The sequence below is a fragment of the Halichoerus grypus genome, chromosome 9 (assembly GCF_964656455.1).
Source record: "Halichoerus grypus chromosome 9, mHalGry1.hap1.1, whole genome shotgun sequence".
Taxonomy (NCBI): domain Eukaryota; kingdom Metazoa; phylum Chordata; class Mammalia; order Carnivora; family Phocidae; genus Halichoerus; species Halichoerus grypus.
Genome location: NC_135720.1, coordinates 30,624,719 through 30,647,524, shown reverse-complemented (window position 1 = coordinate 30,647,524; position 22,806 = coordinate 30,624,719). Strand labels below are relative to the sequence as shown.

At 38.5% G+C, this 22,806-nt stretch overlaps 1 protein-coding gene across 11 annotated transcripts in view; it reads left to right on the top strand.

Annotated features, from left to right (window-relative positions):
• EYA4 (EYA transcriptional coactivator and phosphatase 4) overlaps positions 1-22,806 on the top strand; it is a 264,743-nt gene that overhangs the window by 475 nt on the left and 241,462 nt on the right. For 7 of the 11 annotated variants that reach the window (XR_013441109.1, XM_036097432.2, XM_078054711.1 and 4 more), the window contains exon 2: positions 425-554. The exons of 1 other annotated variant lie outside the window; for it this stretch is intronic. The gene's annotated coding sequence lies outside the window, so the exon portion shown is untranslated. Of the gene's footprint in view, positions 1-148; positions 555-1,150; positions 1,248-22,806 lie in introns of those variants that run through there. 3 more of the 11 variants (XM_036097424.2, XM_036097414.2, XM_078054708.1) reach the window with 2 other exon arrangements.

Genomic DNA, 22,806 nt, shown 5'->3' with positions numbered 1-22,806 from the left:
CCCTGCGCGCCGCCCGCCCCGGGGCCCCCCCGGCGGCTTCCAGTGGCCGCGGGCGCCGGCGGCGGCGTCCCCCGCCCCCAACCCCGCGCGCAAGTGCAAGGCTGCCCGCGGCGCGGCGCACGCTCGGCCGCTCCCGGCTTCCGCGCAAAACTTCGAGCCTGTCCACGTGAAGTTGTCGCTCCCGTTCAGAGGGGGAAAGAGCTTAGTTTGGAAAAGCGGGGCAGAGGCGACAGCGGTGGCGGTGCGCACGCTCTCTTTTTCTTTTCTTCCACTTTTTCCCCACCCCTGTCTTAGTCCAGAGTTTTGGCTTCTCTCCTTTCCTCCTCCCCCTCGGAGCCGGCTTCTCCCCCCGCCCCGTTTCTCCCCCACTAGTGTACGCTATTTGTTGGGGGGGTGGCCGAAGGGGATGTCCTGTTTTCACCAGAGGCACAACGCGAAGGGGAAACTCCGACACTGGAAGGAACGAGAGTAAATACCTAAATACAGAAGCACGGGTCCGCGGCTGGGACAGACACTTGAACTTCAGATCCCGAGGCAGTCCGGGCTGCGGGGAGGTGAGTGCCCCTTCTCCTCTTCCCCGCCCGCGGGGTCCGGATTGCGGGGAGCCTGTGAACTCTCTCCGGGGAAGTGCGCGCGGCTCTGCCGGGGGCGCGGAGCCCCGGGGACTGGGGACGTACGGCGGGACGGGGTGTGGGCGCCGATTCCCAGCAGGCGCGCGGAGGCGGAGTGCAGCAAGCCCGCCCGAGGCCCAGGCCGCCGGGGCTGCAGTGGTGCCTTCTGCCCGGGAGGACACCCCGCGCCCCGAGGGTCTTCTCCATGCCTGCGGGGCTGCTGCAGGGCCGCGGCGGGACGCGGAGCGCCGCTCCTACCTGTCTCCCCCCCCCCCCCAGGCTCCCGTACATTCTTCCAGTGATATTTATTACTGCGACTACCCCCTAGATAAGCCTGACACAGGGATGCTGACCCGGTCCGGTGGAGGACCCAGGCTCCTGGCATTTTCACGGTGCTGCATGCGTGTACGTTCACTGCATGTGCTCTAATCTCGAGGCACGAACCGGCCTTTTAAACTGCGGCCATCCCACTTTAATAGTTTTTATGCGGCGTGGACCGAATGTTTCCTGCAGCTTGCCAGGGTCCGTGAAATTAGAGGCGCCTTGTCAGAGGAGTCGCGTTCATTGGCTCGGGACGCGGATGCCATGGAGGGATTATAACTTCTCCAAACGAAGGGACCTGGCTGCGGAGAGCAGGTTTTCTCTCGTTTCAAAGCTTGCTGGGTCTGGGCTGGTTGAGGCGCTGGAAACGGCTGTTTTCGCGTGGTTAAGCGGGATTCGGAAGAAGACCGAGTGTGTGCTTGTTTTATTTTGCGCCACACAGCAGCCAGAACTTTTCGTTTAGTAACACTTTAAAGATGTCTCTTTCTTTGTAAGCATGATTTGAATAGCTTGGAACTGTAAGGAAATTTGCGGACCGCGTCCCGTGGCAGGGCGGTAGCGAAACCCAAGAGCAATCAATCCCTCGTTGGGGTGGCAGTGTCTGTCCTCCCCGCCACCTCTCTCCCTCCTTCCCTTGAAGGCTAGTGGGGTTTGTGCTCCGGGTGAGTGTGTGTGTGGGGTGGGTGGGAGGGTAGTGTTTGGAGACAGTCTCCTCTCCCCGCGCTCCCCGCTCGTCTCTCCCCAGCACTCCAGAGCGGGCAGTCATTCATGAATCCTTAACCTGAGGGCAGTGGAGGAAGGTGCAGGTCCCTGGGCCCTTTCTGCCAAGGTGCCTGCAGGATAGCGACGGGGCGTGTGTTTTGGTTTCAGAGCAGTTCCACGTGGAGCATCTCCGTGTGCGTGTGTGTGTGTTGTGTACTTGATCTGTAAGGAGGTAACAGGAGTCTCGTGTTCAAACCCAGTGGGCCTTTGGCCATTAATTTGCTTTCCTGGCTGTCATTACAGACACTTCCAAAATCTGATACCTAAGAGAACCAACAGGTTAGGTTTCACATTAAGAGCTCATACTTAACAGTTTTCTTTCTCCCTTACCCCTTTTGGCTTGGCACCCTGGGATCAACGTAATTGATGTAGCGAAACATACCTTCTCGAATATGGCATTTTGTTGCTCTTCTCAGCGGCCGCGTTTTGCACCCTCCTGCGTTTGTCAGTTTCTGTGCGCGCTCCTTTGGGACTTAGGTGGGAGTCCTAGGAGTGTTTAACAACCGCGGGCTCCCCTTTAGCAGCTTCTGAAGTTTCATTTACACATAGGTGACTGGCAGTATTGAAAGTCAATGATGGTGTTTTGTTGGTTGGGTTGTTTTTGTTTTTATTTTTAAAACCCCGTCAGGACAAGGATCGTACTTGATAACCTTTCCTGGGTAGAACTTGGTTTTAAGCAGAAATGTTTCCTTTCCTTCTTCTTCTTCTTTTATAATGTTTCTGGACAGCTTGTAGCTGAAGAACCAAGAACGAGGAAAGGGGGCGGGGAGAGAATCCTAAAACAAAATATTTGATACGTGGTGTGGTGCGTTTTAGGAGACTGCACTCAAAGGCATTTGTGTGTGTGTTTTTCAAATAACATTATCCTAAGAAATAAGTAGCAGTAGTAACAAGAGACAGACTGTTTTGTGTGGAGCTAGACTGCCAGAATCTGATTTTTATGGCAACAATACCAAAGGCAGATATAACCGCATCCATTTTTATTGTTATTATAAACCATAAAAATAGTTTGTTCCACCCGATTAAAAGTTGTAAGTCATTCAGAGTTAAACCAATTTTTAGAAATGACTGTACAAGAAAGAAAATTAAAACTTTTGACAGTTACAACTTTGAAACTAATATAATTAGATTATTTGTAAACTGTCTTTTTTTTTAATTGCTAGGGACATATTTTTGTCTTTCATAACAAGTGAAGGTTTAAAATCGTGTGGTTTTCAAAAGCCTCTTTTCCTTTGTCAATTACCTGACAAGAGTACCCTTCAACATTTTAAGGCCATCATAGAGGTTGTTTCACAATTATAATGGAAATAAAAAGATTTACTTATTTTTTATTAGGAAGTATTTAATTCATTGGATATTAGAAACAATTTCTCTTATACAAAATGGAAAGCTTTATGTATATATTCATAGATAATGAAATCATGTGTTCAAATTTAAAAATTAAAAAGTAAACCCTAAGATTTGTATAAGAAAAAATTGGTTCAGGAACAATCATTATTCTTATTAGGAAATACAGATGCTGCATTCTAGAGGATTTGTAGAAGCTGGCTGAAAAAAAAAATTGCCTTTGCATAAAAGTTTCTTTTTAGAAGGGAGGTTGGCAGATGAGTAGTTTGTCATTTTGCTGTAATTTATTTTTTCTTCTAAAAAATGTCTTTGAATTAGAAAAAAGAGAAAGCTCAGTTTTCCATTTCTAAGAGTTTCCTTTTTATTTATGTTGTGATTTGGGGTGTAAATAAATTTTACATACCCACGGGAAATAGAGTGTCCAGTTTCATGTTTTCAATCTCTGTTGCAAGCTCTAAATGACTGATGCCATGTCTAAAAATATATTTATGTGGCTTGGTATTTCATTTAAAAAAATCTATGCACTGAAATTAATTTATCCAGGACTTTTAGAAAAGTAGAATGGTAGAAAAGCCATAACTATTGTTATGAAGATTTAGGATGTTGGAAAGTTCACATTCTAACTTTCAAATAATAAAATTAAATTTACCCAATGAAACCTCACATTTTTATAGAGAATCCAAGAAGAGGGGAGATAATCCTTTTCAAGACTTAGTGAAGTGTTAAGTAATTTAAGAGCATGGGTATTTATTATGTTTTTTCATTATCTTTTTTTTTCCCTTTAGGTAAATGCAGGAACACTGAACATTCAGTAAAAACAGGCCCCCTTTATAAGGACTTTATTCACCATAGTTCTGTATTGCAGCTGCTGATCATATTTCACGGAGCTGTTAAAGCACTTAAAACCTAAAATTAGGTACTGTCTGGTTGTAAATATTTCAGATCACTCATTTAAGAAACAAACAGAAAAGCGTAGTATCAAAAGCAGAAGTTGTTTTGAATCTTTTCATTGAAGAACTGAACAAACCTCTATCAAACACCTTATTTTTTCAGTGAGAATATAATCACGACAGTTTCTTTTTTAAATGAATATTATTTTTACACATTCTAAGCTCTTACAATGTGTCTTCCTATAGAATATCTTAAACTAATTGTATTCAGAAATGTAGTTGGGGGATTTTATTACAATGGTTACTAGGTGCATGAAATCAACACGAGAACGAATGGATGACATTGCAATGTACCTGCTGCTCTGGTGAATTTTCCCCAGTGAACTAAGAAATGACATGATCTTTCAGGCATTTGTTGTAGAGATGGATGAGATGCAGCAGTGTATTTAATTGCAGTATGTGTAATGCTGCATTCAGTTAGATGTGTTTTAACATGGGGGGCACTGAATATTCATTAAATTGTACATGGAGCCAAACTTGGCATCATTTAGTTTGAACTTGAGTGGAAGAAAATAAACAAGAATCACATATTCAAGCACAGTACAAGCAATTTTGATTGCTTTTAAGAGGTTTGAAGACTTTGTAAACATTACTGTCACCTAATATTGCTCTTGGCACTACACATTAGTATATGCCTTGGTGATACGCCATTTTACTCTTGAACTTTGTGATTCTTTCGTGTATCCAGCTATGTTTCTACTAGTAGAGAGGTACTGAAAATGAATGCCACTACCCTTACTGCCCTAACTCCTTTTCTGTCTTTCAGAAAAAGAGATGAAATGGATTATTTTAAAAATAGAAAGCATTTTGAGTTATCAATACCACATTTTTATGGTGGTTTAAAATAGTTTCAGAGAGTGCACCTCTGAGTCTCACGGTAACCTTTTCTGTCATTGAAAGGTGCTAATTGATCTTAGGTCACTGACATAATAGTATGGTTTGATATTTGAAACCTTTCAGCATTGGCCTGGCCCTTTTCTCACCCTGAGATTTCAGTCCATGGCTGATGAATAACACCATATTAAAATGTCAGGAATTCTAATTTTTTTCTTCATATGAAACATTTTAATAGGACATGCTCATATTTTAAAAACTTTTATTTATATACAATAAGTACATTTATTTTGGTGTACTTTTGGGCCATGGGATAAAGACCTATATTATCATGTTAGGATTTTTTTTTTTAAAGATTTTATTTATTTATTTGACACAGAGAGAGAGAGGGAGAGAGAGAGAGCGTGCACAAGTAGGCAGAGCGGCAGGCAGAGGGAGAGGGAGAAGCAGGCTCCCCGCTGAGCAGAGAACCCCATTTGGGGCTTGATCCCAGGACCCTGGGATTCATGACCTGAGCCAAAGGCAGATGCTTAACTGACTGAGCCATCCAGGCACCCCATGGATTTTTTTAAATATTATTTTTTCACAGGTAGATATTTTTATATTGAAAGTTTGATTGCTGTCATCACATTGGAATACTTTCAAAGTGAAGTTGCATTAAACCAATATTGAAGGGGTGCCTCGGTCAGGTCATGATCCCAGGGTTCTGGGATCGAGCCCAACATTGGGCTCCCTGCTCAGGGAGGAGCCTGCTTCTCCCTCTCTCTCTGCCTGTCCGTCCCCCCTGCTTATGTTCTCTCTCAGTCAAATAAATAAAATCTTTAAAAAAAAAAAAACAACCCCCACCAAAACCCCCAAAATTGAGTAGCCATCTTGAGATTTTACACCGAAAGCATTTTTTCTTAAGTATGTTCATATCTCAAAGTATATTTTTAAATAGAAATTGTCAGATCTGTTTTTATACAGTTGTAATTTTTATGTCCGTGTAAGTCATCACCATTCTTGTCATCAGTCATTGCCATCATCAATCATTATCATCGTCATAGCATCCCAGCTGACATTTCCTGAGGCTTTACTTTATGCGAAACACCTGAAGGTGTTTATGTGGATTAGCTAATTTTATCTTTTCAACTATGCCATAAATGCGTTACTTTTAGCATTCCCATTTTACAGGTGAGGAAACTGAGACCAGTTATGCAGTGGAGTGGAGCCAGGATTCCAACTCTGTAGTCTGACCTCAGAGTCCTTATCCTTAACGGTTGCTCTAGGCAGTTGCTCCCACCAGCCGGATATGAGTTCATTGTAGGTGCTCTCTGAACATTTTCTTTTTCTATTATTGGTTATGTATTTATTTCTAAGGATATTAGAAAGATACGTTAAATTTCACATTAAACCTATAATTTCACAGATAATATTGTTTAAGAAAAGTCCAAAAAGAAGTATTGAAGTAAAACAAATTAAATTTTAGAAAGCGCCTATTTAAAGAAGCAGATGAAGTAACAGTGAGTAAATGCTTGGCTAAAATAGCCAAAATCATGAAGGTTGGTGGCAAATGACTGAATTTGGAGAAACTGTTACTTTAGAATGCTTCCCAAATGACAGGAACTTATGACTAGATCTTTTTAATATTTCACATATACGTAGAATTTTCCTTTGTTTTTCAGGCCTTATCTATTGGTTAGATACTATGGATTTTACAGGGTTTTGGTTGCTGTTGTTACTTTTGCTGTTGTTTTAAGCCTGAATGCTGGGTATGACTCTCAAATCTACGCATTCATGTTGAACCAACTAATAAGGACTGCATACTGCATTTCTAGAGGCAAGTTTAAATTATAACGGGGTCACCCATATTTTGGAAACACTTTCAGTTTGCATGGATATCCTTTCAGACTTTACATCTTTAAGGTTTTCTCTAGGTGAACACTTTTGTTTTGCTGCCGATCATCTGTTTTATAACTTGAATGTATTTTTTTTCACTGAAACAGTGGTTTTCATTTTTAATTTATTTATGTATTGAGCCACAGACCCCTTTATCCAAGTGAAAACTGACACTGTGCCCACTGGAGAAATATTCACTGTTCTGAGTGAAGCAGAACATGGGTGGCCCGTGAATCACTCACCAACACTGTCCTCCAGCCATTGCTGGCTCCCAGAGTCTCTGTAAGGGACTTCTGGTGTGCGAAAATCACTGCAAAAGGGTCCTCGGAGAAGGGGGTCCATTCACAGTACCTGCTGTGGTATGTTAGCCTGCCCTCCACTAAAAAACAAAACAAAACAACTCTCAACTACCATAAGCTATCTCCAGAGTAATATGTGGGCCAAAGGTACGTCTGCTCACCCTAGTATTACTTGAATATTCTTATTAACCAATCTGCAACTTTATTTCAATTTAATACTTAGAAAATAAAAGTGATCAGTATGTTTCCTACATAGAGAGAGGTATAGGTCTGAATGAGGCCCACCACATTTTTTACATGTAAAGATTTGTTTTATGAGAGTATCTTTTTCCCTTTAAAGACTTTATGAAGGAACATCAGCAGTGGCCTAAATGGACATGACCTTGGATTTTCATATAATTTTTTTGCTGCTGTTTCTATGATTCTTTCCTCTTTTCTTTCTAAAATGAAAGGGGCATTTCTAGTGAAGGCTACAATTAAATCATAAAAAATTTACATTCATATGCCATTAAGTTTAATTCTACTCACAAAAGCAATAGCATTCGATTTGAAATTCTGTCCTTAATCAAGTAGGTGTACCACATACTAGGAAAGCTTATTCTCCAGAAGGTCATGTACACAATTCACAGACCCTGCATATACCCCGTGGACTGATCTATTCATTACAGTTTACCTCTGGCTCTGAACTCCCCAATGTTCAAGGATTTGAAAAGACCTAAATGTTCTGACTCAGAGATTGAATACTTCTAACCTAATGTGTCCAATGTGTTGAAAAGTGGTGATGACTTGGGGAGTCAATAGGTCTCTGAATTGGCTAATGCTTTTCACTTAAAAGTTTATATCTAAATGCAGATGTATATTCATGTATGATTATGACTCAGGTAATGCTAGCCGAATTTAATCACAAGTGGGTGAGTCATTTTCAGATTCCCTTTGGCAGGTTTTCTGTAATCTCAAACTTTGCTTCTAGTAGGTAACTTAAGAATGCAAACCTCAAAAATTCTGTCAAGAACAGCAACACTATTAAATTTTTTACATGAACTTTCAGGTGTTCAGATGAGGCTACTGTTTTATCTTTCTTAGTTGACCCAAGAAGAAGTTTAGTGTAGGTCCGTTTTGTCTCCTTAATCATTGTCTTTAGATTTTCCAGGCTTCATTTGTGAAAAGACCTAGCAAAATTCTGGGTACACATACATGCTTTTTCAGTGCTTTTTCATATTCAGTGTTGCTAAAGACATGCAAAATTTAGAGTGAGATGAATAGGTTTTCACTTCTCTGTGTTAATTTTGAGGACTTTGGGGCTCTTAGTCTCTTAACAGTAAGTTTTACTTTTTCTTGGCATATACCATTCACAAGGAATGGTTAGCAATAGTAAGTGAATTAACCATGATAACCAAGATCACAGGTTTAATTCTCAGATTATCATATTAGCTTTGGTTGGACGTGTGTCCTATACATACTAGGTCATATTGTCTTTGGTTTAGTTCTGAGGGACCACCCTGGACTATGCTGGAACTGTCTCCAAAACTCTCCTCCCCATCCCAGGAATGTTCAATTACATTATTCACAATTTTTATCAGGTCCCTCCTTGACTTAAAATTCTTCAAAAAATGTTCTCTTGCCTCTAGGACGATTCCAGAATTTTTAGCAGGGAGCACACAGGGCCTTCTGTGCTGAGAACCTTGCCCAGGTTGCCATTCTCATCTGTCACCACTGGGTCACAAGAATCTCTAGCCGTATGGAGAACTGCAGTTCTCAAATAAGTACACCCTCATCATTTCCACCACATTTGTTTGTGCATGGGATTCTTTCTACCTGTCAGACATCTCTTCTGCCCCTGAAACTTTCTTTGACTTCTTTTACAAGACTGCAGTCATAAAATGTTACCTCTACTAGTAAGTTCATCTGTCCTCCGGAGGCTGAGTTGGATGTTTCTTTCCTTTTTGCTGCCAAAGCACCCAGTTTCTACCTTCAGCACAGTACTTGCCACATTGACGCGTAATAGATTACGTGAATTTAAATCCTGCTCTAGACTGAGAATTTACTGACATGATTACTGGCATTTGTCATCTCCATATCTCCAGTGAGTAGGGGTGAGTAGGTTTCTGTTGAGTGAATGAATAAAGAAAATGGGGACGAGGGCACTGATGGTGGCCCTGGACATCCTCTGCCATGAGATTGGGAACAGCGGGGATAGCTGTGACCATTAGACTGCAGGACAGCCTTGAGAACAACCTCGGGGATTTTTGTATTAACTCAGTAGAATTACAGCTCTGAATCTAGGCCCAGCTTATATGTATGTGTATATGTATGTAGAAATGTATTTATTTCCCATATGACCATTGAGAAGTCAGTGATCCAGTGGATAAGCCAAGTATCCTGAAGATCTCTGAAGATACGAGTATTTCATAGCACTTGAAATCTAAGGGACCTGATTCTTTTTATAGCATAGTGGTTAAGTACAAAGAATATGGAGCCAGGCTGCTTGTGTTCAAACCCCAGCTCTGACACTAGACTCTGTAATGATAAGCATGTTACTTAGACTGATTTTGTTTCAGTTTTCTCATATATAATAGAACATACTTTATGAGGCTCTTTTTAGAATTCAATAAGTAAATATATGTGAAGTATTTAGAAGAGTGTCTGATATGAGTATTAGCTAGTATATTATAATTGTTAGTCTCTATTAGTTTACTGAAAATGTTCACAGATTTTTAGAGCTGGAAGTCATTTTTTGAGGCCATAGACTGGGGACTATAAACCGAGTCTCCAGTGATCCAAGTACAAATTTGGCTTTCTTGGGTGATCTTGGGAAATCTGAGGCTGTATTTGGAACCCTAAGTGAAGACATTAGAGGTGCTCTAAACTGAGCTTTGGCCATTTATGTTGCACAGAATTTCTTTTAACAAATACTTCCACATGCAATAATCTAGAATTTTTTTAAAGGCTTTGATTTATGGGGTTCCTCAACTTCCCTCAGCAATTTTAAGCACATTCTATAATGGTACTCTTATTTTATAATCCTTGGTTGCTTTTCTCAGCCTGAAGGTACCAATTATAAGAATTTGTATACTTTTCAATTGACAGTGGGCTTGATGAACTTAATGTAAACTTAATAAGATAACTTTAAATATTGCTATGATTCTTATCTCTGCAGAGGCAATAGGGGGTTATAAGCTCCTCTGTTTCTAGAATTTATCACTCAGTCCTTGGATTCAGATGTAATGACTGTATAGCAGAGTGGGGCTGAGGGAGGAAAGGAAGTTAATATAATTGTTAAGGTCCTGTTTTTATGACTTACCTGGAACTGCCAGATGCACCTGTAATAAAAAATATTATACTAATATTGATGCTGTGCTTGAATCCCGCAGTGTATAGAGACCAGTGTTTCCCAATAGTTGATACACAGTGTTATATTAGTTTTAGGTGTTTTCAAGCTCTTATTATTGATATTTTGGGCTCAATATTTCTTTTTTTAAAAGATTTGATCTATTTATTTGAGAGAGAGTGTGAGAGAGAGCATGAGAGTGGGGGGGAGGGGCTGAGGGAGAGGGACAAGCAGACTCCCCACTGAGCAGGGAGCCCCATGTGGGGCTCTGCTTGATCCCAAGACCCCAGATCATGACCTGAGCAGAAAGCAGATACTTAACTGACTGAACCACCCAGGCGCCCCAGGCTCAGTAATTCTCTGTTGGGCTGTGTGTGTGTGTGGCTGTCTGGTGTATTGTAGAGTGCGAGGTAGCATCCCTAGTCTGCACCCACTAGATGCCAGTAGCACCCTCCCCCGAGTAATGACTGTCTCCAGACATCGCCAGACATCCTCTGGAAGCAAAACTGCCCCCAGTTGAGAACCCATGACCAAAGTAGATCTTAAGATCACTTGATAGAGTCAAAAGATTCCCAGTTATCTGCATGAGAGAATTGTTCTATTTTCAGTCAAGTGTGGAGAATCTTCATACCTTCCTCCTAAGTTTAAATACAAAATCAAACAACTATCATCGGTCTCTATTGATAGATAAACTTTGCATAGAGGGGATTTACAGATAAGCTTCACACAGATTGACTATTTTCAGCATATTTTTTCTCCAAGGAGAGCAGAATACCTAGGGAAGTATATAGGAAGTAGGTATTTGTTTGACTCACCTTAGTATCTATTTTTTCTATTTTTTTACTGTTATTTATTAGTAGATACTTTTGATTCATTTTTAATAATGACAATTACTTATTTTTCCATAGACAGATAATTCAGTAATAAGAAACTTTTATTTATAGTCTGTAGTGTCAGAAAAAGTAAAGTTACCTATAATCACAACTGCCTAAGATTAAAATACTTAATAAAATCATTTGTTCATTCGTGATAAGAAATTTTCAGATGAAATATGTCTTAGCTTTCAGTCTGTACCACAATTTCAGGATCTTGAGTCCAATAACAGTGGTACAATCTGAAGAAAATAAAAATGAGAATATTGCATGAAAGCACTCCTGTGATGAATTACCAAATCCAAACTTAGGTTCTAATTCTTGAGGTTTAATTTTGACAGCCATTTTATCTACGACTTGATCTGTAGTTGATTGTAAGTAAATGTGACTGGTCTGAGCACCATCTCTGACCTCTGCCTAGTTTAGGCCTATATGAAAGATGTTTGAAGATTACCTGTAGGAACAAAATGGGAACACAAAACGTTAACATACAGTGGGAGAGGGTAACTTTACCTACATGAGTTTTGGGTTGAATGTGAAAGTTATTTTGAAGTATTAAATAATTAGTATTATAAATATATGCTTGTACTAATACTCATGAGGTCTAAACAGTGTATAACTTTTGTCATCTCATTAGGAATTGCAAAGATACTTGAAACTCCACTCCTACACATTGTCTGATTTAATGGTTTTACTTTAGTTATATTAGGCAGGCAGTCATGTTACCTGGAAGCAGTCAGCTGACCTAGAGATTTCATATCATTTACTGATTGATGCTCAAGCAAGCAGGGCAGAGGTACTTAAAAACGTACTCTGTCTATGTGTCTGTCTCTTTCTCTCATGCCTCTCCTTTGGTTTATGCTTTAATTTTGGAAATGTACTTTTAAGAGGGGAAAGTGGCTACAAATGTAGCCTATTGTATGTGATCAAAATGTCTTTCTGTTTTCTAAGAGGAAAAGAACCTTGCACAACTACATGTTAGCAGAGAGATGAAGGTTCTGGGCAACCCCGTGACAGATGGGGGCCATTCCAGGGAAGTTGTGGGGGGGTTGCAAGTCGGGAGCTTACATCATGAGTTTTCAGACCATGGAGGAGAGTTCTGCTCCTTGCATTGACAAGAAGTCCAAAGAAGGCATAGCAAAACTCAAGTCCATCCAGACACTTTATGCCTGATGTTGAATAGGAAGCCTGTTCATTGGAGAATAGCCAGCAAACCAGAGGTTCTGGGGTTTTTCCAAAGGAACACTTCTTGGGTTCATAAATTAGCGAATTGCCCTCCTCTAAGAATTCAGGTCACATATCTAATTTCTCAGGTTGATTCTTTGTATAGTGGGTCTTAATGTAAGACTTAGCTATTTTTATGAATGCTCTGTGTTATAAAACACAATTAGGCACTTCCTTTTTTTCTCCCTGGGATACTCTCACCACCTTTGTCTTCCACTGCTCCAGCTCCCTTAACCTATTTGCTTCTTACTCTTTTGCTGCTTACCTGGACAAAAAATCTACTTACCTTTCAAGGCTTAGCTCAGATGTCACCTCCTCTGGGAAGCCTTCCCTAAGGCTCAGGCAGAATTCATTCTTTTCTCTCTGTAATACCATAGCACCTTTTTGGGGCTATTAATATAAAAGCACATTGTGCTCAGGCTAATTATATGTGAATCTGTCTTCTAGAGAGACTTGAACTCACTGAGGGTAGAGATCCTATCTTTCCCCCTCTGTAGTCCAGTGCTTGGGCATATTGATGGAAATTCACTAACTGCTCTATTCCATGCATGTCTTCAAAGGACACACATCCAAAGCCAGATAACTACAAAGAAAATCCTGTTTACAGTTTGGAAACTGATTCTCTTTTCCTTATGGTCACAGAAGCAAGTTTATTGATTATTTTTTATTCTAACTTACTTAAAGGTTCATTTGTACTAAGATATTCTTGATTTTCTAGAAGAAGAAAAGATATTTCCAGCATGAACTGGCATTTTGAATAACCAAATTAAAAAGACAGATTCTAGTCGAGGTTTATAGTCTTTGTACTTCTACTTTTCTCCCGAAACAAACTTTGGCCGCTCTGGTTGCTTTGTGCAGAGATACACTTCATGTTATTTAGAAGAATTTTTAACCCTCAGAATTACGGATTTCATCTGAGAGGAAGCATGTTCTGTATTTGTTTATGTCAATGTTTCAAAATATGGGGGCCAGAAATTCCAGATGTGTCTGTTAAAGTATGTGTGGCCTTTTGGTGAGAGAAATTAGGTCTTTTTTCAGGCACAATTGAGGAAGGAAAATTTTTTGTTTAGTTTTCAGTGGTTTGTTTTTAGGCATTTTCTACAAAAAGATGAGCAAGACCCTTCAAAACCACCAACTTGCTTGTTTAGGGGGAAAAAAAAAACCCTCCGGTGTCCAAAAATAACATTAAATTAAAATTATTGTTTCCAATAGTTTCAAAAATTGTGGTTTTATTTCCTTGTATGAGTCACTTCTGAATGCAGTATGTAATTGCACTACATCATGAGGAAACATATTTGCTCTGTAGTTTAGTAGGTCACATTATTTATCAGAGAATCAGATCAGAAGAGAAATTTACCTTAAGTCTTCATTTTGCAGCTGGGGGCTGGATTAGAGACGTTAAGTGATGTATTCAAAAGGAAGCGAAAAAGAGGACCTCGTTCTGGAGACACCCTAGCGCTCCCAACTCTCCGTCTTGTTGCCTTTACTTTCCTTTGTGTGTGTCTGACAAGTAGTGGCAAATACCGGAATCACTACCTCTGTGTGCGTCCAGGCCCTGCTGCCGTTCCTCGTTCCTCCGCAGTGTAACCTTGGGGCACTTATTGACTGAACTGCCGTAGGCCACAGCTCCAGGGTGTGGACACGGGGAGTAATAATTATGCTTGCCTCTTGCCTCGTGGAATTGTAAGGAATAACTCAGTTCGTGCAGGAAAGACACTGAAAATGCTCAGAATATATTTTAAATTGATTTCTTTGAATAACCTGCTGAGTGTATTTAATATTCAGAAAAGAAGCCTTCATGCTGCTGAAGCAAGATTTTTTTAATCAATTTTTTTTAAAGAAAAGGTAATCCATACGTTGTGTAACATATTAAAACAGATATGGTAGAAATTAACCTGAGGGGAATGACTGGAAGAGGGAAGGAGAAAGGCTTCTGGAATGCTGATTAATAGCCTTTATCTTGGTCTGATTGGTGACGTGGGGGGTGCTTATTTAATATTTGTCAGCTGTCTACTTTTGATTTGTGTGTGTGTGTATGTTTTACAGTAATAAAAAGATAAAAAACACAGATTTATTTTAAGTAAAAAGTGGATGTCCCTCACTTTATTCATTTTGTCCATATTCCACAAATCAGAGTTAATCATTATACTTTAGTGCGCTTCCTTTCAGACTCTTGTTTTTGTACATGTGTAAATGTAAGAACTATGTGAGGTTGTAATTTATTTTTATTTTACATTTGTTTTTATTTTGATATGCTGTATCTTAAATACTTTCCCACATGAGTACATATAATTTTGGATAATCCTATTTAATTTATACCTGTGTTTTATAATTTAACTGTTCCCTTCTTGGTGTATATTTAGGTTGCTTGCAGTTTTTTACTATTACAAGGAGTGTTGCAGTGATGATTTTTATATAACTCTCTCTATATTTATCCAAAATTCCTGTACGTAATACTTTAGACATAGCATTAATAGGTGAAAGAATATGTGTATATTGCATAAATGGTGCCAAAATATTTTTCACAAAAGTTGTAACACCTTGCATCCCTGTGATGATGCTTGCATGTTTCTCATAAAAGCCAAGTGCAAAATTTTATGCTCAATTGAACATGATAAGTATTTGTGCTCTGATTCATAAGAAGGCTTATAGTAAAATTCCTTGAGACTCATACACTAATTGGAAGAGTTCACTGATGAAAGTAAATAATTTATTAACCCCATATATATCAAATCTATGTTATATATGGTTAATATCTCATTTAAGAGTCGTTAGAACTGAATTATAAGAATACTTATTATATATGTTCATAGTTCTTAAACTAATTGGTAGGAAGGATAAAAACAGTATATGTCATATTTGTGACATGTTTTCACTTAGTGCCATAAAATATTTATAGGAATTATTAGGAGAGATGGCTCTAACTCAGATGTTGTTGATGAAAATTTATGAGGAATTATGTATTTTTATTCTATTAAGAGCCAACTATGTGTCAGGCACGATTCTAAGCACCTTACATATATTACTATAGTTTTTTAATATGTAGGTGAAAGGTATAGACATTGTATTGTTATTATAAAAGAGATTACTCCATTTTGAATATATGTTGATAATTATTACTATAGATCAAAATATTGGCTGTCTTATCAATGTACTAATTTGTAAATCTGTGAAATGTTATAATCTATTTAATGTGAAATTTAATGTATCAAAATCCAGAGAATAGCTACTCAAGTCCTGACTAAAGTAATGTTCAAATGAAATGTATTAATCAGTTGACTTTATTGTTAGAGTCTTCTATGTAGAAAATTTTGTCTCTAGAATATTCGGGTCTTACAATTTCTGGTTAATGAAGATTCTGGTTAACCTTTAATGGTTATCTATTGCCTTAAGAGTAATCCAACTCAAAATAGCTAACTTATTCCTCCAGCATTGGATAAATATGGCTATCAATTTTTGTGGGTTTTTTTCCTGCAGAATTTCCTGTTATTCTAAGGGATTCAATAGGACTTATGCACATAAAACTGAAAATTATATTACTATGGGGAAACTGCTTTGTGCCTTTGAGAAGGAACTCTCTTGCTAACTTAAGTACTATATGTGTGTAGAATAGCTAACATTTTCCTCCCAAGAAATTTCATGTATGCAGTTAAAACACTCTTAAATTGATTAAGGATTTGTTATATATTTCCAGAAGCACTCAAGAGTACTTTTATGGTTATAAGAGTAGAGTGCATTAGAATGCCAGAAACCAACGAATACACTAGAGGCCTTCAAAACCATGCCCAACATTCCTGACTGTACCATATAAACATGTGGGGCAGCCTGGAAAAACAAAACAACTCTCCACCCCCCAAATATAGGTAAACCTATGATGATAACACTTCAACTGGCTTGAATATTAATTTGATACTTTTTCTGTTAGAAGTAATTTTTATGACTTAGCAAATGGAATGGAGAAGTAATAAATATGACTGGTATTTATTTCTCAAGTATCATTTTACATTAGATTTGACTAGTTACCTTTATACTTTTTGGAAAGCGTATTATGCAACTACCACAGTATTTTGCCTATTAATCAGGGAAGCTAAAAAGCGTTTTATAAATGTTGAATCAAAACCTTCACTGCAGTGAGGGAATTGAATTTCAAGCAATATACTCCTTTTATAGGGTGAGAAACTGAAGTATGGAGAAATTACAAGGTTTTCCCAAAGCCATACATTGAGTCATGGCAGGCATGGAAATCTACGATTCTGTTTGCCTGATTCAACCTGCAACTTCATGAAATTGAAGTTATCTATTTCCTGACATGTGCCTTAGGAGTGTTTCCTTATTTACTTATTTGTTCATTTGCTTGTCCATTCATTCACTCATTAATTTATACGTTATATAGGAATCCATGTTTTTGCAAGATATAGTCTTGATGTAGGGAGTGTGAATAATATTTGAATTTATGCATCTTAGATGTTTTCTTTAAAGAAACTTATTGTATTTTTTTTTTCATGACCATGAAAGAAAAGTAAGGCATTAAACAATAAGTTGGATCATCCAGGTGCGTGCCACAGAAGTATCTACAAGAAGCACTGAAGCTTCTTTAGGAGCTAATATAGTTTGTTCAGGGCTTGAACAAGAACTTGGCTACAGCCCTAGTTGGGCCTGGAGCGCCAAATGCTGGCCAGAAGAAACCACACTACCCATCAAGAGTATGGAAAGGACTGGTGTCCGCATCTCTGCGATCTCTCACATTTGGTTTGATCAGGAGGGGGCAAATTATTCTGCTTCTCTGTCATTTTCTAGAGTTTCACATCTCACATTTTTAATTCTTATTGTGATCTTTTTCTTACTAGTTTAACCAGTTTTTTCCCAAGCTTTCTTCACCCTTTTTTTCTCCAAGCTCTAAGAGTCTTATTTAAAGAAAATAGTATTTCTCTGGGTCAGACCTCACTTCTCCTTGATTGAACAGCTGGTGCCACAAGGAACTTCAAAGGAGGAAAGTATCCAGTCCCTTCCCCCAGCACAGTACCCTATAAGAGAGAATCCAAATAATACAGGGTTGCCATCTGCCCTCAACCTCTTCTACAGAGTTTAGTGGACAATTTTTTTGGTTGGTTTATTTGTTTTCTTATTCTTTGTTTGCAGCCCTGAGACTTAGGACTCAGACTCTTCTCCAGCTTTATGGCTCACCAGCTCTTTCCTTGGAAGAGTTCTTTCCCAGAAGGCTCCTCAGGCCCAAGAGCACTTGGAGCCCTGGGAGCCTAACCCATAGATTCTACAAACAAGCTCAGGCACGTCCAAGTCCTGGGCAAACCAGACCTTCCAGCAGCTTAAACATTAGTCTTTTCTCTTCTTTAATTTTCCTGGAGAATAATTCAGTCTTCAACAAACCAGCAAATAAACAGAATCCTAAGGTTGTTCATTCTCACTGCTTTGAAAATTTATTGCCATTAATTTCCATTTCAGCTAATTGGGTTTCCTTTTCATTTTTGACTGGGTATGAATGTGATATTTGGTATACATTAATGCTGATCTGTAATAATTTAATGTCAATTTATAATTGAATGGTTTAAAAATAATGATGCACTATGACCTAGTTCATATCTGTTTTCCCTTTAATGCATTTCCTAGGCAATTATGCATTCCCAGCAATTGTGGCTGAGTGAATTTTCCCATAATCCCTGTTAGGAAACAAGGACTTTTTTTTTTTTTTAATTAAAGACGTGGTTTTATTAACTAGGGGTACTTAACTTGAGGAAAAAAGATTTAGGGGTGACATGAATGATAGCACTCTCTTAATATCTAACAGCCTGCCATATATATTAAAGCAGGATTCAGCTTATACTTTGTGGCTCTGGTAGGTGGACTAGAGTGGAAATTCTGAAAGGTAGATTTATAAACTAATATGTAAGGAAAAAATGAAAGAAAGTGGAGAAAGAGGTGTGGTTCAATTCCCTGGAGCTAAGAAGCTTCAAATATTCTATCTACAGACTCATATGATCACTCTGTAAATAAACCCCACTTATTTCTATATTCCTCATGATCCCGAGACAAAGAAATAAGACTCTGTAGATTCCACTTATATTCTCTTTCTAAGTTTCTCTTGAAGTCAGAACATACAACAAGGAAGCACAATATAGAATTGAACAACACCAAATTTATTTGAGATACTCTTTTCTGAATTCTTATATCTTTAGCCCTTAAAAAGTCCTTGGGTTTTTAGAAGCAATAATGACAGTTTTTTGTTAATATGATTCTACTTTGAATGCAGTTGTAAAGTCAGTGGAATGCTTTTATTCTCTGATGCTAGAGGGGGATTTATTGAGAGGGAAGAAGGTATTCAAACTTTGGATCCAGCCCTAATTAAAACTCTGGATAAAAAAATTTCAAGTGTCCGAAATTTTAGGAAGGCAAAAGCATCATATATAATTAAATCCCTAACTAATATTCACTGTAGACAGAATTTAAGCAAGTAACTTGGCTATAGGTAAGTCAAATTTATTGTTACATTTTATATCTCTCATGTTTACTTTGTTATATATTGGATTCTGCACCCTCCGCCCCAAAAGGATAACTCTCAGTTGTCACACCTTGATTCCTGAGAAATCGGTGATATGGAAAATTTGAGAGAAAAATACATGTTTGCATTGTTACTGTTTTTTGTTACCATTAATTTCACTCAAGGGGTTGGATACTTAGTATTTTTGTTAATTTATTTGTTTCTATCTTCTACTTCGCAAATTGTTTCTTTAGCTAAATCTAATTTTCTATTTAATTAATTCATTTCTTTTTTAAGATTTCAGTGCATATAGTTTAAAAAAAACATTTTTATGGTTCTCCCCCAAATTTGTGTATTTATTTTTCATGGTTGGGGGGGTTTCCTTCAATATTGTTTCTATTCCTTCTGTCTCTTTAAGAATACTTATATTTTTCAGATTGTCCTATAATCTCAGATTTTGGATCCTAGTTTCCCTGTTGTTGCAGCTGCTGTCTCTATGGCATTTTGTTTCCTTATGTAGCTTATCATTTTTGATTAATTTCTCTCAGAATTCTTTCTGCCCTGTGGGATAATTTTGCATTTACTTCCCCTGGAGTCTAGGGATTTCAGGCCTCTGGATCAGTCTTGATTTTAGTTTTTTGGTTTGAGGTTTCCGTACCAGAGATGCAGTAACAATTTAGAATTTACATTTGAGCAAGACTGAGGTTTTGATTTATCTCAAGTAATTATTTTCTTTTACTCTCTTACCAATGGCTCCATCATATGACAAGCTTCCTTGCTGAGTCAGATGGTGGGCTGAGTTTTCTAGCCCTCCTTCAATAAAAGAGACAGACTTTCTTTTTATACATTGCCTCTTGCTTTTGTTTCCTGCCCATGCCCATAAATGAAATTAATGACAACTAAAACAATAACATACAAACAAAAAATATCTTTTCCTTTCAACTTTTCCATATGACACATTTTTCAGGAGCCACAGCGTGACACCTGCAAGTCGTATTTGCCTTAGGAGTTATATTCACATATTTTCTGTGTCCTATTGATTTGTCTTTAATGTCATACTGCATATCTACCTTTTTTCTGAGTGTCTTTCAGCCATCACATCAGTTCACATTCCCTTGATTTTTTTACCTAGATCACTGCAACAGTCTTCAAGTTGTCCCTTAATTTTGGTTACTGTTCATCTTGTTTTTCAGAAATCCAGAGTAGATGTAGTTGTTGCAATTTTATGACACATGTCATCCTTTGTTCGCATTTTAGTGGTATCAAAATATAGTAATAACAAATTGTATTTATTTACTAATATCTAGCTCCTCACTCCTGCTTTTACCAATTTAAAACTTCTTTCCTGAAAATATTTTCCATTCTCTTTCACACACCCATCTATAATTCTGTTGCTGACAGCATCAGTCTCTCAATGCTAAAGAAACCAGTCACAACTTTGATGTTACGTAGAATGGCAAACTAAAAAGGGGTAAGTGGTAATAGTGTAATTAAGATATTGTTCATTTTTACAAACTTTATGTAAGTTCAGAGAATTGGTCAAAGACTGGTGACTTTGGCTACTATCTAAACCTAGGTAGTTAATGCACCTTCTAGAGATCACTGATTAATATAATATTCTTAGTAGAGCAGAATTAAAAATCCTTACATTTCTATAAGAAATTGCATAGATAATACTTCACTATACAGTAAAAATGTTAAAATGTTTTAATTCATAATATAGAAAGGAAAATAAAGAAGCAGAGATCTTCGTCCACTCTGTCATGAGTAATCAAATGGCTTGTATTTTTGAAATACATGATTTTATTTAATCTCAACATAATACAATACAGATATCATTATTGTTCCTATTTTATGTGTGAAGAGAATGATATTTAGAGGCATTCATGAACTATCGGAAGGCTGTACCATTATCCAGTGGTAAAGCAAGGACTCACATACAGAACTGCTTTATTCAGAAGTCTTTATTCGGAATCACTAAATTTATATTCCCTCTAGCAAAACTATCTTTTATACCTCTAGGGTTTCAAGAGGGGAATACTAAATTTAGGAGATGTATTTTTAAAGTCTCTCAAAGTGAAACAATTTTTCCTCAAGAGGGGCATAAAGTCATCAGATGTGTGTTAAGTAATACATAGGGTCAGTATATTCTTCATCAAAAAAATTTCCCAGGTATGGAAGAGAGGTTTATGGCTGAGAAAACAGACTATTTAGGAGAAAGGGCTCAAATAGTTTTCCTGCCAAGCTACAGGACAAGCAGAGCTAGATGAACCATTCCAGGGTACACAGAAAGCTCAGCAGAGTAATTGTGAAATCTAGGTTGGGAGGAGAGACAGAGGAAGCACATGAGCCTACAGAGTCCGCCTCAGTATCTGTAGGGTAACAGAAGTTGCCCAGGCTCAGAATTCCTTCAGAGGTTTCTCTGGGATCATCCAGTTATATAACTGGGTCTGCATTTTCTAGGATAACTAGCCAACCAGCAACAATTAACAAACACAAACAACATAGAAAAAACTTGGCTGGCCTTGCTTGTCAAAAATCAAGGGGTCATAATTTATAATTCTAGGAAGATGATTGCCAAAAAATGAACCTATCACTAATGACCCAGGTGATTATCATGAAATTGAGCTGTTATAATTTTAGCATGAGAAATTAACCCCATTCTTAGGAAACATTTTGTGTTACATGGACTATTTTGCAAAGTTCATGCTCTATAGAACAAAATAGCTTGGCATCTAGTTTTTAGTTTGGTTTCATTTAAGGAGAGTGAAGCGAAGCAAAGTGCTCATTACTGCTCGCCCAGATCTGTTTCTTGGACACTTTTGCTGTTTTCCTTTTGCACAGGTAGGGAGGAGCATCACGTGCATGGTCAAAGAATGCCCATGTCCACCTCTGAACATTTGGCCATAGAATTGGAGCTAGATGTTCTTTGTGCTGTTGGCTTCCGTCTCTGGCATGCTGCCTGAGCTGTTGGAACCAGCCAGTGCCTGTCCCAGCTTCGCAGACCCATTCGTGAAATTTGGAGGGGAGTGTAGGTGACTCCGTGTGCAGGATGTGAAAGCAATGCCCTCTTGACAGTTGGGAGTCCAGCTATAATATCCAAATATAAGTTGTTAGACTTTCTCTACAACTGCAGTTTTATGTTAGGCGGTATGCTTAATAAGGGAGGGAATTTAGTTGAAGGCTCTGAGGATAGCTCATGGAATCCAAGGAAGAATTGAACAGCCAAGCAGCAGGAAGGGCACGGAAACAGTGGAGACTTCAGGAGTAATAAGATCCAGGTCCCTAAATTCTGCCAGGACTTTCTTGCCATCCTCTCTTTTGCGACTCTTTCTGGGTCACCTCTCTTCTGTCTCTCCTTAGCAGACCCAGGTTTGTCCACATGTCTGTAAGAGGGCTCAAGATTTTTTTTTTTTAAGATTCTGTTATTTATTTATTTATTTATTTATTTATTTATTTATTTAGAGCACAAGAAGGTGGAGGGACAGAGGGAGAGGTCAAGGGACAATCTCAAGCAGACTCTACGCTGAACACGGAGCCCGATGTGGGGCTCGATCCCACGACCCCGAGATCATGACAGGAACCAAAACCAAGAGTCAGAGGCTTAACCAACTGAGCCACCCAGGCACCCCAAGCATGCCCAAGTTTTATATCCCAGAGATTTTGCCACTGAAAGAGGACTAGCCTGATACCTTCCCACACACCCATCCTAAGCAATAGGAAGGGATTGTGATGCATCATTAGATACAAGCAATTTGGTGTAACTGGGGAAGAACCGTGCAGTCTAATGGATTAGGAGCTGAATGCTGGATATGGATCAGTATATTTATAATATAGCCCCATGTGGGCAAAGTGTCATTTTGTCCATAATATGTCTCCGAAAATGT